Source organism: Schistocerca gregaria, chromosome 4 (genome assembly GCF_023897955.1).
Source record: "Schistocerca gregaria isolate iqSchGreg1 chromosome 4, iqSchGreg1.2, whole genome shotgun sequence".
Classification (NCBI taxonomy): Eukaryota; Metazoa; Arthropoda; class Insecta; order Orthoptera; family Acrididae; genus Schistocerca; species Schistocerca gregaria.
Genome location: NC_064923.1, coordinates 352241982 through 352260588, shown reverse-complemented (window position 1 = coordinate 352260588; position 18607 = coordinate 352241982). Strand labels below are relative to the sequence as shown.

General features: G+C 42.9%; 1 protein-coding gene across 1 annotated transcript in view; it reads left to right on the top strand.

Moving 5' to 3' along the window:
- LOC126267726 (methyl farnesoate epoxidase-like) overlaps positions 1-18607 on the top strand; it is a 65328-nt gene that overhangs the window by 42831 nt on the left and 3890 nt on the right. The gene's annotated exons all lie outside the window — the stretch shown is intronic.

Below are 18607 nucleotides of genomic sequence, written 5' to 3'. Positions count from 1 at the left end.
TGTTTTGCTGCAGATCTGAAGATGGTATTTCCTGACCGAAACCTGTAGTTTGAGGCCCTACAATATTTCTGATCATAAACATGAAATAAATTTATTCTTCATTTTCGGATCACTATTCTGTTCATGTTCATGTCACAGCTTTTGAATCCTGATTTAGGTTTTCTGTGATTCCCTGAATCGCTTAAGGCATTGTTCCTCTGAAAGGGCACTGCCGCTTTCCTCCTCCATCCTTCCTTAATCCGAGCTTGTGCTCTGTCGGCAATGACCTTGTTGTAGACGGGAGGGTTAATACTAATCTCCTCCTCCTCCTCCTCGACCTACGCGAACCGTCGTCGTCGGTGAATCGGACTAGAGTGGTTTCAACTGGATATAACATATTTGAAGAGGGGGGAGACACTCTTTCTCACTGAATTGATGATATTATCAGGGCTAAGTAGAGGTCCGTTACACGGAATGAGCGAGATATCTCCAGGCGGTGGTTAGTACTTTGTACGGTGAGTTTATTTGCAAAGCGCTGTAAAAGAGATCTGCTGTCCATAAGCAAAGTAAATATTTCAGCTGTTCTCAAGAGAGGAGCTAAAAATTTCTAGAAAACCAAACAGTATCATCTAAAACAGTTGCGTCATTGTTACCTATGCAAACGACTACTTTTTTTTTGTACAAGATCAGTACATTTTTTACTTTCATTGAGAAACAATTTGAAATAGTTTCTATGGATATTTTAATTTGTGTCAGTTTTGTGTGAATGTATGGTCCTCAACTCTCTGCGTTTATAATACGTTATTGACTGAACAACAGTGGAGTGATTCAGTTAAAGAAAGAGAGGAAAAGAAAGTAAGGAGCTGTAACATCATACACTGACCAACTACCTTACATTAGCCTGAGATGAGTTTGCTCCATGCATGCTCAGATGTTAATCATGCCTCGATAAAGTGGTTCAAATGGCTCTGAGCACTATGGGACTTAACATCTGAGGTCATCAGTCCCCTAGAACTTAGAACTACGTAAACCTAACTAACCTAAGGACAAAACACACACACACACATGCCCGAGGCAGGATTCGAATCTGCGACCGTAATTGTCACGCGCTTCCAGACTGAAGTGCCTAGGACCTCTCGGCCACTCCGGCGGGCATACCTCGAGCCTTGCGTTCTTCGTTTTGTGTTCGTCAACACATTTCGTCCTGAGCCACAAACAAACAAATAATGATCAGAATCCGGTGACTCATAGGTGTGAGCCTAATGCAGTTTCATTTTGGAGCACTCCGTGTCTTTCGACGGGAGACGTAGTAGTGTATTGCAACAAGTTTAGTTCAAGGGGAGATCGATCGGATACTACAACAAGGTAACAAATTACTAGTAATTTCTTAAAACTTGAAGGTGGTAAAGACTTAAATTTGAAGACGAGCAGTGTTCACACAGATGACACGACACTGATGCTGCTGCTGACACTTAGGATATTTGGCACTTAATATAGAGTGATAGTCTGACATCAGAGTCCAATTATTCGTCTCTGACATGACATAATATTCAATATAAATGTTCTAGTCGCACGCGATCAAATCTGTACTACGAGAACATTGTCGTCCTAAGCGGTGATTACATTTGATCACTGATTACATAGACAACGGTCAGAGTGGCACTGCTCTCGTACACTGACGGGAAAAAAGTCGCAACACCAAAAATGATGTCAGACATAACCGAAAATTGATAAGCGTTTTTCTACAACTGAAAAGTGTCGTCTATTCAAATTTCTCGCCAGTCGCCTAAGAGTGGCTTTAGTAACGCCGCTAAGAGGCTGCAAATTAGGTTTGCTTTTAATACGCGCTGTAACGGTCGTGAGCGTTAGTTACCTTTGAGACTGAACTTGGTGAGTTGATGTTAGTTGAGAACACCTTCAAGGCAACAAAGATGCCGCTATCAACACTCACTGAATTTAACGAGGCCGTGTAATAGGCAGGGATGGGCTATGATCGTGCTCGAGAAAAGCGCAACGCGAAGGCAATTTCTCGAGAATTTCTCGGGTACGCTCGAGAAGTTGACAGTGCTGCGCTCTCTGAGAAATTGCGCAACTCTTCAGTACAGGAAGCACTGAGCGGCAGCGATCGTACTCGTCGTACATACGTGCTCGGAAAACTGAAATTCTATGATTGATATCAACTGTACTACCATTATTAATGTGTACTAAAGTAGTAGTATATGTCTCATAAGAGAAAAATCATAGGACTGTTATTTAAAACAAAGTACAGAATTCGCATAAAACAGAAGCTTCGTTCTTACAAAATAAATTACCATGTACATTCTGCATGTATGTATGCATGCATGCTTAAACGTAAAAGAGAAGTGCAATAGCATTTTATACATACAGAAACTGCGTACATGCGTTTACTTACTGAAGAAAGAAAGGAAACAAAAGTTGTTCAGCAGAAGGCATTTTTACATCCCATTGCTACTCTACCGTCGACTTTTGTTTATAAATATGATTTTATTAACCAATTAGCCTGTTAGTCTGCTTCTTTGTTTGTTTATAAGTAGTCCTGTTTTCGAAAATATTCTTTCACTGGGAACAGAAGTAGCAGGTATTTCAAGATATTTTTGCCACGACAGCTAGACCTGGGTAACTGTTTTCATTTTTTCCCAGTAGTGTAGAGGATTATCTGTGCGTTGTAGGTACGGTTCTTCCAAATATCGTTGTACCTCCAGGTCTATGCTATCACAACCGCTTTTCATTAGATTTTTATTGGAAACCTCTACATAGAAAGACGCCCATAAGGAACTACTGGCGTTTTGTACGAAATGGTACTCGTGGCTAGTGTCGTTAGCAGCCGAATGAGTATATCGTACGGCCTCTACCACGTTTGTGCACTCTGCAATTAGGCTTGTAACGGCATGTTTTGAATGAATGGGATTCGTAAATGGTAACGTTTTGAATCTAGGGTCGTGAACTGAGGCAACGGCATGTACTTTGTTGGTTTCTATTAATCCTAGCCGGGCTATTAGTGAGTTGTGCAGATGTTGCTGTAACTCTTGCGGTGTCGTGGTAGCCCACGTCCCATTGCATACGGTTAGGATTAGCTGTCTGATTAATGGAATAGCTTTCGAAAATGAGGTATAGTTTTCAGTTGAGATTTCACTTGTTACCATTTCAAATGGCTCCAGTACACAAACATTCGCTCAAAATTCGCCACTACTCTAATGTGAGGTTCTCTACACCTGAATACAAAGTTGATATACAGGCTGCAATGCATTCCTTTTTGCTCCAATAGACGTTATAGCATATAAAACGTACTGTTACATCGGGTTTCGGTTTCCTGAATCAATTTATGAACAGGTTTTTTCATTAGATCCTGGATCTCATGGAGTTTTTCATTAGCATTGCAACTTGTTTTAAAATAGCTAACAATTATAAAGAGCTCACTGTAGCTGTTCAAAGAACTTTTCACAACTAAATTGATGGTGTGTGCTAAACAAGGCACATGTTGCGTATCTATGTTGCCACTGTGAAAAAGTTGTACGGCTGCCGTCACGTTACTGGCGTTGTCAGTTGTGATGTTTACAACTTTGGTTTCAATGTTCCATTTTGAAATCACGTTATCTAACGCCTCACTAATATTTAGCGCTGTATGCTTTTCTGGGAAACGGAATGTCTCGAGAGCTAAAGCTTTCAGGCACCAACTAGTGTTAACGAAATGATGTTACAGCAATATATGCTTCACTATTAAGTGAGGTCCAAATATCGGTCGTTAAAGAAACACAAGTAGAGTCTTCCACGGCCAAGTTCACGGTCTCTTTCTGTTTATGGTAATCGTCCTCAGTCATGAGGCGCAACTTTCTTCGCTCTGTTATCGAGTGTTGTGGGTCCGACAGTGAAACAAAACGTCGAAAACCATTGTCCTCGACGATTGAAAGCGATTGAAAATCATGTGTTACCATGGTCACTAGTGCTTCATCTAGCAGCTGTTGCCATTTACTTCCCTCTATGAGGAGAAACGTAAGATTTAGATCAGTGCTCCTGCGAGGGGGCACGTTATGCTCGACAACTAGTCCAATAAAATTACATATCGTACCGTGCAAAAGCTAGGATAGTATAGGTTTGATTTTGGGGTATGTTGTATGTTAACGGAGTAAGATTAAAAAATCAATTTTTTTTTAAGCGCGGCGGACCGTTTCGGACACTATCCGAACTTTTGCAGGGAATTCACCTTTTGTACCATACGTACCTGGATATTTTGTCTGCCTCGCACTATTGGAGGAATGAGCCTCTGTATCCACGGACGTCGCTGTTTTCTTGCTCGATAAATTGTGCAGTTTAACATGTGTAAATCATGCCTGATGTATTTTTTGATACATTACGGAGATTTTTACGACAGATGTTGCAAGCAACGTTATCTCCATCCTCCGTAAAGTATTGCCAGCACCATGACGTTCGTTTTCGAGTGTCCATATTGATTTGAATAACAACTTTACTTGAATGAAACCTGAGACATACTAGTTACGAGCACAGCGAGCATATTTGTCTAGCTGCGGCATTCAATTCATAAAACAACAGCGGCGCGGCGTGAGTTGTCGCAGCCAACTGGCGCGAAGCGGCACACGCCGCCGATTCTCGTGAGCTTCTCGAGAATTGCTTGAGAACTAGAGGCTCGAGAAATGCTCGGTGCGCTGGAGTCGCCGCGCCTCGCCATCCCATCACTACTAACAGGGCTACAAGAAACTAGATGTTCCTTCCACGATATTGCAGAAAGACTTGGCAGGAATGTAGCCTCTGTACATGATAGCCGCCAGGGGTGGTCACGAGAAGATCGGGCTCCGGCTAGTTGCGTGCCACCACCGAGAGGGAAGACCATTGGGTTTGCCTGTGGCTCTGGCGCATCGCACTGCGTCTGCGGCAGCAATCTGAGCAGCAACTGGCGCCACAGTGATCCAACGAACTGTTGCAAGTCAGTTACTTCAAGGATAGCTCCGAGCCAGACATCCTGTTTCGTTCATTCCGCTGCCCCCACACCGCGCCCATTTGCCACTTCAGTGGCCTCTATCGAGAGCGCACTGGCGGGCAGGATGGAGGTCTCTTGTGTTATTTGATGAAAACTGGTTCTACCTCGACGCCAGTGATGCATGTGTTGGTTAGGAGGAGGCCAGCTGAGGGTGTGCAACCAACCTGTCTGCGTGCAAGACACACTGTATATACACCTGGACTTACGGTCTGATGTTTTAGTGTGACAGCAGCAGCACTCTCCTGGTTATCCCACACACCCTGACTACAAATCTGTACGTCAATCTGTTCATTCGAGCTGTTGTACTGCCATTCATGGAACGCGTTCTAGGAGTCGTTTGCCACCAGGATAACATTCGTCCACATACCGTTGTTGTAACATCTGTTTCCAATCGAGCACATATGGGACATCATCGGACGACAACTCCAGTGTCTCTGTATTAACCGATCACGTGCAACAGGCATGGAACTCCATCCCACAAACTTAACATCCAGCACCCGTGTAACACAATGCACGCACGTTTGCGTGGTTGCGTTCAACATTCTGGTAGTTACACCTGTTATCAATGTGCCAGCATTTCACATTTCCAGTGGCTTATCTCGTTCTTACATCAACCTCTGATCTTGCAGTGTTACCTAAACAAATGTATCTCCGACATTACATTACTCTATATTAATTATGTTTGGTATTGCATTTTTTTTCGTTGGTGTAAATAGCTTTCAGACTGCAGCGACGTATGAAAGCACCAGGATACGTGTCTACGGTGATGCCTCTGATTCGTTGCTGCGTTTGGCAAGGTGTGGTGCCATCTTGAGGTAGCAACTTTTGCATCATGCCTCATTCTGCGGACAACACCAGTCATCAATTCTAGATTATTGCGCAGTGTTTCTCGTATCCCAAGAGGTTTCTAGTAATGTCTCATTAACAAATTTTTAAATAGTTTGCAACTCACTTCCTCACGGAAAACAAAAAATATTATAATATTATGCTTTTTAAGGTAAAAATAAAGCTGTTGTTCGGCATAATCGCAGTCCTTTTAGAGCAGCGGTCGGCAAGTTGTGGCCAGCCTTCTCCTTGCAGCCCGCGACATTTTTTTTTTTATAACGGAAGACGTTATCATCCAGAATTATTTTAATTTCGAATCAAAACTAAAATCCGAGTAACAATGATGAGATCGGAGTAACAATGATGACAGAACGAAACTTCGGCCGCGACGACAATTATTGTCTCACGCCCTCCTATAGTGCCGGTCGATCGACGGAAAGAATTGTGGTTCCATGGCGCTGTATGATAATAACAACTATTTTCTTACTAATTTCGGTAAGGCTACGTTAGTTTCCGTAGTGTTTGTGAGCCTCATCGTCCATACCATGGTGTTTCACCTTCTTCCAAAACCAGATTCACTTATGTGTTTAATGCTATTTACCCACAAGTGGTGTAGTAAATTTACAGTTTATCTCGTCCGCCAATTCTTAGCAATTGAAGGCTACTACTCGACAAGTGAAGTGACGTATATGATATTCTGTCATGGTTTAGCTACGTGCCCTTTACAACTACGCTGAAAGTTTCCACAGGACAGAGTGCCCTCTGATAAGCTGATCGGCTGACTTTTTCGGCGTATGAGGAACACAGGTACCCTCGCATCTCGGAAAACTGACAGTGGAAGGTCCCGCGCGGTCCACACGCCTGACGGAGGATCGTGTGCTACGTTCGGTGCAAGAAATTCCTGAGAACAGTGTGCGACGATTAGAAGCAGCAGCAGAAGGCATGTCTCACTCTCTTATCTGGGGAGTACTTCCTGAACACATGCTGCACCCATATCATCCGCAGCGCGTTCAGGCCCTAAGGCCACAGGATTATCATGGCACATGGCGGTTCTGCCAATGGCTGTTGCAGAATCGTGCCGCATATTCACTGCTCACATCCAGATTTTATTTACCTATGAAGCAAGGTGCACAAGATATGGTGCTGTGAATTTCTATAGCCAGCATGTATGGGCAGATGTAAATCGCCAAGCAATTCAGAAATGAATGCATCAATACCGATTCTCCATTAACGTATGGGCAAGCGTACTTGGCGACAGATTAATAGGGCCATACATGCTACCACAAAGATTAATTGGGGCGCAGTATATGGACTTCCTCCTTAAAATATTGCTTACCTTGCTGGAGACTGTGTCACTGTAGCAACGAATGGAAATGTTGTTCATACGTGATGGTGTGCTGGCGAACGTTGTTCACAATGTGTGCCGTGAACATCCGACACAAACGTTTCAGGACCCCTAGTTTGATTGGGGTGTGGGTCTGAGAGGGGGGAGGGGGAGAGGGAGAGAGAGCTACTTGTAACATTAATGTGAATGGGTAGTGTGTTGATGTTACAAGCAGCTGTTGTCCTATGATTGTTTCCCTATCTCCAACCACATAGGTTGTATGTTAGGTTCGCCAGCTTAAGTTCACTTTCAGAGCCACGTGAGACAAAGACCGTCAACCTACTAGACTTACGTGTTTCGACTACTTCAGTCTCAAATATCTGAAATTCGTTCTGAAAGTTTCCTTTAAGGTAATTGTTTTGATTTACTTTCAGATTTCGTACTGGCTTGGTTGATTGGTTGTAACTTGTCTGTTGTTTACCGTTGAGTGACTTTGTGCATTTCCAACTGCGAGAGAATCCATTCAGCATGAAAATGGCCGTGCTTTATAATCTTTATAAAAAAGCTGCAAACATTAAATCCTGAATATTACTATTCATCTCTTTAATTACACAAAGTGGTCCGTGTGCGTTAATGATCTGTCTAATAATGCTGTTCATGAAATGGTCCCCTGTGCGTTGATAATTTTCGTAGCAAACTGCTCGTGAAGTGAAAATATCTTACCTCATAATGTAAGTGCTTGGAAACGCGGCACTTGCTGCTCTCTGTGCGGCGGCTGCAAATTTCTAACAACAGTTGCTGAGACCTTAGTGCAATGCTCCAGACAATAAATAAATAATTTTATAGACGTCATTGCGTGAGACATTCTCTTAAATAAAAATGACTTTGATAGGGCATGTGGACAAAGGTCTTAGTTGAAATGTTCTTTTAACAAACTGTTTTTAAACTATCTGATGCATTATTACTTGTACGAAATTCATGTTATAACACTCATTAACATTGACAATAGGCAATATTGTATCAAACTCTTACTCTTACAAATCTTAGACAAATTATTAATAAACACAAAAGATACCCTAAGTGAAAATTACTCAATCTTTAATGAAATATCGAAACGTCTCTGATATGGATATCTCATTCAACAATCAATCTAGCTACTTGCAAATGTACTGCCAATATTACCTTCATTCCTCTTTATAGTCTTTTCATTCTAAATCGCTAATCAGATACTTCTCCTCCAACTCACAACATTCGATGATAATGTGACCATTGTAATCGTCGTTGATTCAGCATGGTAGCACAGGGGGGGGGGGGGGGGGGGTTTGGTGTGCAGGACTCCATTACCAACAATGTGCACTGAACAATGACTACCGAAGCACTTTTGTCTGTACCACCATATGGTCCTGTCGTCAGATCTGCCACAGACTGCCGCATATCTTTACAGAGTGGGAAGCGAGACCGCGCTCCCCACTCCCACAAAGCAACATGCCAGATCGTTTTCCTAGAGTTTGTACAACGCAGTGCCGCTATAGTCTCCACCTACGAAAAACGCTTGCGTGCTTCTGGAGTTGTGCCACACGTCGCAGTGATTTGCTTGGTTGGTGGAGGGGGTAAGTAGGACAGAGCGGGATCCAACTACTAGATGGCTCCTGCAGTATTTGTTTTGTGCACACAAGCACCATCGCAGAAGCTAATTGTTCTGATCTAACTATTGAAACATTCATCAGAAATGTTGGCCGACCGCTTCTCTGCCTCAGAGGATGAGCAGCTTTCGAGTTGGAATTCGAATAGCATATTTTGTGGAACATTCCTGATGACGGGTTGAGACACCAAATGAAAAACGAGTACATTTGGGCACAAATCGTAAGAAAAATGATTGAAAGAAGAAATTAGATTTGTAAGTATATTTGTTCTGAGTCTTTAATCATTGTTATGACGAGTTGGATGTTGTCATTGTGATCAGTACTATGAACGTACTCGTTGAAGTAAACACTGGATCTGCACCTCACATTTTACCCCTCTGCTTTGGTGTAATCACGTACATCTACAAAGGGTATTATGCTGTTCTTAGGCACTTCATTAAGTACTGATAAGTCTGCGTTATAAAGCAGAGGGACGTGGCATTCCTCCGCGTAGTCGGGCAAATGCTTTGTTACTAAAATGTTATACGCTCCTTCTTCACGATGGAAGAACATTTGTCTGACTGCTTTGCGCTTCTACAGTGCCCTTCCAAATGTCATACAGTCTTTCGCATCTTCCCTAAATTCCATGTAGTTTTTTGTGTGCTTGATTAATAGCTTTTTAGATAGTGCGTGCGCTGCACGTTCGGCCTTCGATGCCTCCATTACTACTGTAGCGCCGCACTGCCCTGCGCCTAGCACAATGTTCCTCGTAGAATGACAGAACTCGCGTCGCACCGTTGAACCACACAATACTGCTCTCATCTTGGAGAAAGTGTAGCACCCACCGATCTCCAACTAATAGTAACAGTAAATTAAAACCTTTCTGAAACTTTTTCTTTCACCTCCCCCCCCCCCCCCTCCCACACACACACACACACACACACACACACACACACACACAATGTAAAGGGAAATAATTTGTCACTTACTACATATCGGATGGTGGTTTGCTAAAAATTCTGCATTATACGTAAGATATCAATTTATAACTTAACTGTTACTAACTAGTTCAAATGTTTGTGAAGTCTTATGCGACTTAACTGCTAAGATCATCAGTCAGTAATCTTAAACACTACCTAACCTAAAGTATCCTAAGGACAAACACACACACACACACACACACACACACACACACACACACACACACACATTCATGCCCGAGGGAGGAGACGAACCTCCGCCGGGACCTGCCGGAAAGTCCGTAACTGCAGCGCCCTAGACCGCTCGGCTAATCCAGCGCGGCTGAGTGTTACTAACTAGTTTATTGACCAGGAAGCTTGTACACGTTATCGACATATGTTACTAAAGGCAACTAAAAATTTATGTTACTGTACAATACATAGTTTAGGAGATGTGGCGTAATAAATATATAGTAGTGTGATAAACCAACTTTTCTTAAAAACTTAAACATATCTCTATTTCAGTGGCACAATATTTCCATTGAATTAAAAAAAGATGTCAGAGGTAGTTCTCGTATCACTCTATCATGCATGCGTGTCAAATTATAAAAGAACATCACTTTATCTTTTGACAGGCAGCGCCCATACCTAGGAAAACGTTTTACGCAGCGTTCCGCAACCTGTTTCGGAAAATGAAAGATAACAGCCGTATTCTGCAGCGCGCTGCGATAAATTTTTACCCGTAGGAAAACGTACGACTTAAGCCTCATATCACAGCGTTCTGTTATGAGCCGTACACTACCAATGCCTCGTCGCCTACTCGTTGTTTCACCGTCCTTCAATCACTTTCCATAATTGATGATGACAGGAGCCCGAACTGCAGTTGAGCAGCTATGCCTTTTCCAAGATGCCCGGTCCGAGATTCAGACTCATAACAGTCTGCCCTTTGTCAAAGTCGCTTATATCAATGGTTTTCCGATTTGCGGCCTGTGTCTGCACTATAATGATTTCTCATTAGTTTCTGTTCTGGGTACACGTACCATATTTTACGGACTATAAGACGCAACTTAATATTTAAGCAATTTTTAAAAAATATTTTTAAAATTTTTATTATTAGATTGCAAAGATAGACTAAAAACATCATTTGTTTATAAAACCCAACTGATCCTTAAAATCCCTGAAAATCGTCATGTGATCTTTCCTCTTCTTCTTCTTTTTCTTCTTCTTCATCTTTTTCTTTCTCTTCGGCGTCATCATTGTCCTTTTCGTGTTTAATATAGTCTTCAATGCCATCGAGAAGCCGCACTTCTTGACAGATGTAACAATAATGTCTTCTCTCACTAAAGATCACGACTATTTCATCCACTGACACACTTGTTTGATTACAAGTCGTTTTAAAGGTCCCTTCAGCTTGAATTCATGTTGAGTTTCGCCCATCAACCAATTGTTCCATTCCTCTCTCACATGCAATTTAAACTTTTTTTTGTCGAGATATCAAGAGGTTGCAATCGTGAAGCAAGTCCACCCCGAATAACTGCAACCTCTGTACTTCTCTGTATCAATTTCTCTTTCACAGAATTTTGCAAATGACGGCTAAACTGATCTGGCACAAGAAGAGAACCTTCTTAAAGCACTTTTCCTTCTCTCCCACACTTTATTAATCCATGATTTCATACTAATCTCGTCCATCCAACTCTTGTCATGGACATGAGAAACACCTGGCGATGTTTCAGAAGATTTTGGCATTGTTTTGCACTTGAAAATGATCATTGGATTAAGTTTAGTACCGTCAGTACAACAACAGCGTAGCGCATTTTTTCATGGCTACTTGTTTTTATATTTACAGTGTTAGCACCTTTCATGGCAACTTTTCTGTTACTCAGCACATCAAATTTCAGAGAAATTTCGTCCATATTCGCTTTCTGGCTTATTTCCATACTGCTTTTCTTTCGATGTTGAATAATAAAGCGATAGAAATGCAATATTTTCTCTTCATACTCTTGTGGCATTTTCTGAGATATTTTGGTTTTGGTTCACATGCTAAGTCCATGACGCTTCATAAATCTGTATTACCAACCAACTCCACCCTTAAAGCCTGTTAAGTCCCACTGTAGCGCTAGTTTACGAGTGTGTATCTAAATCATTTTTGTTCTCCACTGCCATTTTGACTGTCTGCTTGTATCCATTTCAATACGTCATCTTCTAGTTCTCGTCATTTTGCATTCAGTCATGTGTTTGCACATTTAGTCTTCCTCTAATCTTCAGTTCTTCTTTACTAGCCCGCCAATCGCTAATGGTTTTTCCTGTTGATGGAGGGCCAAAATGCCGCTTAGCTGTTGTGTTTTCATGTTCTTCTAATTATGCTATTCCTTTCAATTGATGACCAACTTCATACGAATACCTTTTATTTTTTTCGGTTGTGAAACTAGCCACTAACAAAAATGCTGTACTGTTACCAATAACACAAATTACTTTCAATTCTCAAGTTCACTGGCAGCGTAGACTGCAATGACGCGTCATTAGCTACACAGTGTTCTTCGTTTGTGACAGCAAGGCGGCTGGGAGACAGTGTTAACAAGCTTCTGAATCGCCGCAACTTAGGTTCATCGCATGGGTGCACTCCTGCTGCCTAATTGAATGCAGTGTTGCCAGATAGAGACAGATTTCCCACGGCATCGAATATTTGGCCATTTATAAGAGTGGTGAGAATTTTAAATCAAACAAAGGACATCTTATATTAATTTTGACTGCAAGACGCTCCTGAATTTTGGAGGTAATTTTTCGAAAAGAAGTGCTTCTCGTAGTCCGTAAAATACGGTATACACTCCTCATAGCGTCACGTTTCCGTAACGCCACCAGGTGAAATTAAACCTCGCATTGAACAGTGGTCATAATGTTTTGGCTCATTACGTTGTAGAGCGTCCCTCATCAGTCTCCAATCGAAACCTATGTTCTCCAGCTCTCTATTACTACATCCTTCTCTTCGCCAAAATTTCTCAGTGTTTTCCTCCTATTCACACTCATCTAATAGAGTAGAAATGATTCAGTATTATACCTCCGTGTCAGTTGAACTTGTGCTTCCTGTCCAAGCCTGCACTTGTTCGCCACCTCTCCAGAGCCGTTTTTCTCGCTCAACTTCCTCTACTATCCTGTGTCCAGCACCCGTCGCCAGGCTCCACGGAGATTACATCCCCGTCCCTAGTAAACGTGCTGGTTGACGTGTGAAATTGTAGTGATTATTTGGCTGTAGAACCCCATGAAGACGAAGCATGAGACACGAATTTCGTGTCTTCAGAACTGATCTTACGCGTCTTCGTAAGGTTACGGCCCGCTGTGTGAAGTTTAGAGACAAGAACTTAATGTGTCGGTTACAATGAGGTGGAAAAGTCATGGGATAGCGATATGCACATACACAGATGGCGGTAATATAGTGTGCACAAGGTGTAAAAGGGCAGTGCACTGTGGGAGCCGTCATTTGTATTCAGGTGATCCATGTGAAAAGGTTTCTGACTTCATTATGGCCACACGACGGGTATTAACAGGCTTTCATCGCGGAATGATAGTTGGAGTTAGCTGCATAGGCCATTCCATTACAGAAATAGTTACGGAATTTTAGTTGGCGAGAGATGATGGTACGGTTCGAGTGTGGTGCAGATCCCACAAAGCCTGACCCAAGTAGTCAACAAGACATTGTTCAAGTTGGTGGAGGCTCCATAATGGTGTGGGCTGTGTTTACGTCGATCATTGACTGTAAATAGTTATGTTCGGCTACTTGTACACCATTTTCAGCCATTCATGCACGTCACATTCCCAGACAACGACAGAATTTTTGTAGATGACAATACGCCATGTCACCAGGACACAACTGTTGTCGACTGGTTTGAAAACCATTCTGGACAATCTGGGCGAATGGTTTGTCAACCCAAATTGCCCGACATGAATTCCATCGATCATTTATGGGACGTAAGCGACAGATGAGTTTGTGCACAAAATCCTTCACCAGCTACACTTTCGCAACTATAGGCGGCTATTGAGGGTGCATGACGCAGTATTTCTGCTGGGCTCTTCCAACGACTTAACTCCATACCACTACGAGTTGATGCACTAAGCCGAGCAGAAGAAGTTCCGACACGATATTAGAATGTATCCTATGAGTTTTGTCAAATCAGTGCATGTTCAGTGCAGTGTTCGTGCACTATGTGGGTTGTGTACCCTAAGTACATTTCACCACATTCGCATGGCACTTCGAATACACTGGGCACTCTCAAATTAAGGTCGTCTTTCGCTGACTGCAGCACTTTTCTAATTGCAGCTGTTTGCGATACATTGCCGTAACCCTACATCGTACATTCAGATACTTCAAATGGCTCTAAGCACTATGGGACTTAACATCTGAGGTCATCAGTCCCCTAGAATTAGAACTACTTAAACCTAACCAACCTAAGGACATCACACACATCCATGCCCAAGGCAGGATTCGAACCTGCGACCGTAGCAGCAGAGCGGTTCTGATCTGAAGCGCCTAGAACCTCTATGTCACAGCGGCCGGCTACGTCGTACATGCTAGGCAAATTTTATGCAAGGATGTTGTCATGAAAAACACCAGGAACTAACCAACATTGTTTCCACAGTGCCTCTGACCTATTTTGCTTTTTTCAGTTGTGGTGGTAAAGTAGTATTCTAGTGGCTGAGTTGTTGCTTAGTTTCTAGGTCAGACTCACAATACCACGTCTGGTCACCTTTAATTTTTTGATGAAATCCGTTTTGTGGCGTGGTTACGTCGTACTGCCAACTGCGAAAAGGGCGGACACGTGAGAGAATGTTTACGCGAACAGGCACTCTGACCTAACTGACACTTCTGCACACTGGCCGATTATCGTTCTGTTCGATTGCATTTAGAGTGTTACACATGAAATTTGTGAAATAATTACTTGTTTTGTTACGCTGATGTTTGCCACTTATAAAAGCCAGTGTTTAATTTAATTGGTGTTGACATCATTCGTGCAGGTAATGCTACGGATACACTGTCCAGTCACATTAATGTGACTACTTGTCAAAAGCCTCAATGACCACCTTTTGCAACAGGAGCCATGCAGAAAGGGAGTAGATCAAGTTCTTGGAGGTACTGACGGGGGTGTGGAGCCATGCAGACTCCAATGCCGTGGCCGGCTGCGCTAGAATTTTCGGTTCATTATCCATGGTGCAAAGAGCCCGATCGAGATGCTCCCACAGATTCTCGACTGGAATTAAATTAGGGAAGTTTGGTGGCCAGAAGTGTACGGTAAAATCATCTTGCATCTTTTCGGACCAGAAATGGGCACATGGGCACTGCGAACTGCTTGGCATGTTACATTGTCTGTCGATAGATGTCATAGTGACAAGGGCAAACAAACTGCATGGAGAGTGGACAAATTCCCCAAGGAGAGATGCGTACTCGTGTTCATCCATCGTTGTTTCCAGAAAGTCGAGATAACCCGGGGAATGCCATGAAAACATTAACCAGATGATAAAGCTCCCTCCTTGTTGTGGGATGTTTGCTTTCAGAAGTTTCACGCCACCCACACAAGAGACCATAAGTCTGATGGAGCAGAAAAAGAGTTTCATCCGAAAAGTCACTTAGTGGAAGTCTAGTTGCGGTATTAACGTGCTATTTCCTGTATTCGTTGTTGATGAACAGCAGCCAGCTTGGATGCACAAACCGGGTACCTACTGTGGAGGCCAATACACAGCAGTGTGCACTGAACGGTCTTTGAGGAGACACTACTTGTAGCTTCTTGGTTCATCTGGGTGGTTAGATGCTCAACAGCTGCGCGTCTGTTCGATCGTATACTCCTTTACAGCTGTAGTCCACCTCTGTAACCAATGGCCTGTGTGCACCACAGTTGCTTCGGCGCTAGTTTTGGATAGCGCCATTTTCACAGGGACAGTGCACTTTAACCATACGAACCATTTACAAATTAGACGCTTCCACCTTTGGGCCTAAAGCCGATGATCATGCTCTTTTGGACGTCAGCTAAATCGCTCCATTTCTGAATTACAACAACTGCACTGTTTTCCGTGTTCCCCGACATGCCCTCAGCTACTAGTGCCGCCACCTGCCGTCTGTGAGGGGTTATTGCACGCTGACGTCGAACTTTGGTGGTGTCACAATAACACGACGGGACCGTGTAGTGCTGATATGGGGGTGGGTTTCTCTGGGCAGTGGTGGCTGCAAGAAATAATCATATTCAACAGCAATATCAGCGTTTATTGACAATTGCCTTGTGCTTACAAATTAAGACTTTAGCCCCAATGGCCAGCCGAAGTGTCCGTGTGGTTCCTAGGCGCTACAGTCTGGAACCGCGAGACCGCTACAGTCGCAGGTTCGAATCCAGCCTCGGACATGGATGTGTGTGATGTCCTTAGGCTAGTTAGGTTTAAGTAGTTCTAAGTTCTAGGGGACTGATGACCTCAGCAGTTAAGTCCCATAGTGCTCAGACCCATTTGAACCATTTTTTTTAGCCCCATGGCCGGTCGGAGTGGCTGAGCGGTTCTAGGCGCTACAGTCTGCAACCGCTACGGTCGCAGGTTCGAATCCTGCCTCGGGCATGGATGTGTGTGATGTCCTTAGGTTAGTTAGGTTTAAGTAGTTACAAGCTCTGGGGGACTGATGACTTCAGCAGTTGAGTCCAATAGTGCGCAGAGCCATTTGAACCATTTTAGCCCCAAGAAATTAATAAAATCTAAAAGAATAAAAACAATTGTTGATTACAGCCCCAAAATTACAGTAACAGCTTTCAAGAAAATTTCTTTAAGTGCAAATTGAACAACACTCCAACATCATTAGTGACATATCAGCTTAAATACTAATGAGCAGTCACCAGTTAGCTAAAGTATGAAATACAACATGGCAGCAAAATGACAAAATAATTCTTATAAACTTTTCCTTAAAGCAGGGTAAACACTGCGTCAGCAATCTCAGCGGTGACTTACCAGCTCACATAAAAACACGTAGTCACCGTAAAACTAAACTGCGTAATACACCAAAGCAGCAAAATGACATAATAACTTTTAATTGAATTCTCCTTAAGACAGTTTAAACAGTACTTCGGCAAACTCAGCACTGACTTACAACGAGTTATCACTGACAAATTACCAAAGCAGACACAGTAAGAACAATTTTTAAAGAATTTTAAGTGCGTTGTCATTAATTGCAGAATCAGCTGATTCCAGGAGTAATTTATCACATTACATAATGCTGAACTCTACCACTCTATGTGACACGGCACAAAAATGCCAATAGCAGATTTTAATAATTACTTTTTCGAAAACTTCGTTAAATATCAATCATGAAATGACCTTAGGGCCTACAGTTCCATACAACCAAGCAAGCTCGGTTTAGGGTAGGATTGGGAAGGAAATCGGCCGTGCCCTTTCAAAGGAACCATCCCGGCATTTGCCTGAAACGATTTAGGGAAATCACGGAAAACCTAAATCAGGATGGCCGGAGACGCAATTGAACCGTCGCCCTTCCGAATGCGAGTCGAGTAGTTAGAGGACAACGGCATCGAGACAGACTGTATGCTGTTGTCTCCTCACATTCATTTTCGTCTCCAAACGTCCATTATGATTAGTAGTACATACACCTCAGCAATATGTGCTCGATTACGTTGGGCAAAGAACAACTTGGAACTGAATGCGGATCAACGACTCAGGTTCTCTTCACCAATCGCTGCAGCGTTTTTCATACGCCTGAAGGTCTTCGTAGAAGAGTGAGAAGGGTCCAAGGTACCAATGCGTGTAGTCACAGCGTGGGGCTGGGTCAGTTATGTTTTGGACCGGTACCTATTGAGTAGTGTTGGGGAGAAGAGAAATTTGTGGCACAACTTGACTATAAAAGGGATTGGCTGGTAGAACATATTCTGAGCATCAAGGGATCACCAATTTAGTATTGGAGGGCAGCGTGGAGGGTAAAATCGTAGAGGGAGACCAAGAGATGAATACAGTAAACAGATTCAGAAGGATGTAGGTTGCAGTAGGTACTGGGAGATGAAGAAGCTTGCACAGGATAGAGTAGCATGGAAAGCTGCATCAAACCAGTCTCTGGACCGAAGACCACAACAACAACAAACAGGTACAAATTTCTGACGCTTCTAGTCGCAATCGAGGGTAATTTTGGGGCTGTTTTGTATCGAGACAGCCCCACAGTTTCGTTTTTCACGACGGCAGTGCGCCGCTATACAGCACCCATCTCATAACCACAGTCCTTTAGGACCAGGAATCAACTGAATGGGATGGTCTGCAGCATTCCAAACTTCACGAGTGCATATTGTGCGGCTCGTGTGCTGCCCAGCTTGTCACTCGGCTTTCTCGGTCCTTCTCGGAAGTAACTGACTGACCTGCAAGGTAATTCTAGTCTTAATTACAAATCATCTTACGTTAAAACTAGGTCCAGGACGTCTACATTGCTTTTCTCTCGTAGATTTTCCGAGTCTTCATAATGAGATTGCAAGAATGCTGCATCATTTCGATCGACATATTTGTGTGAAAATAATAATAAATAACAATAACAATAAATAAAAATTAAATTATGTCTTCAGAGAGCCAAAAATAATTAATTCATACAGAAAATTTTTTTTGTTTGTGATGTGTGTTTCCGACAAATGTGAATTATAAGACCAGTTCATATGCAGAACGAGTGTACTACCATTTCAAAGGGATACGGTTACTGCTTGCACTGTTTCTCGTCCTCCTGCACGGCGCGGCGAATGGGGGGACTGTGACGCGAGGCTGAGCGCTTTGGCACTCGGGCCCAGGAATTGCCTTCAAGCTGATACCTTGGCCGCACCTGTTCTACAATATTTGCTCACATGAATCCGACAAAGCATGCTTGGAACAAGTTGAA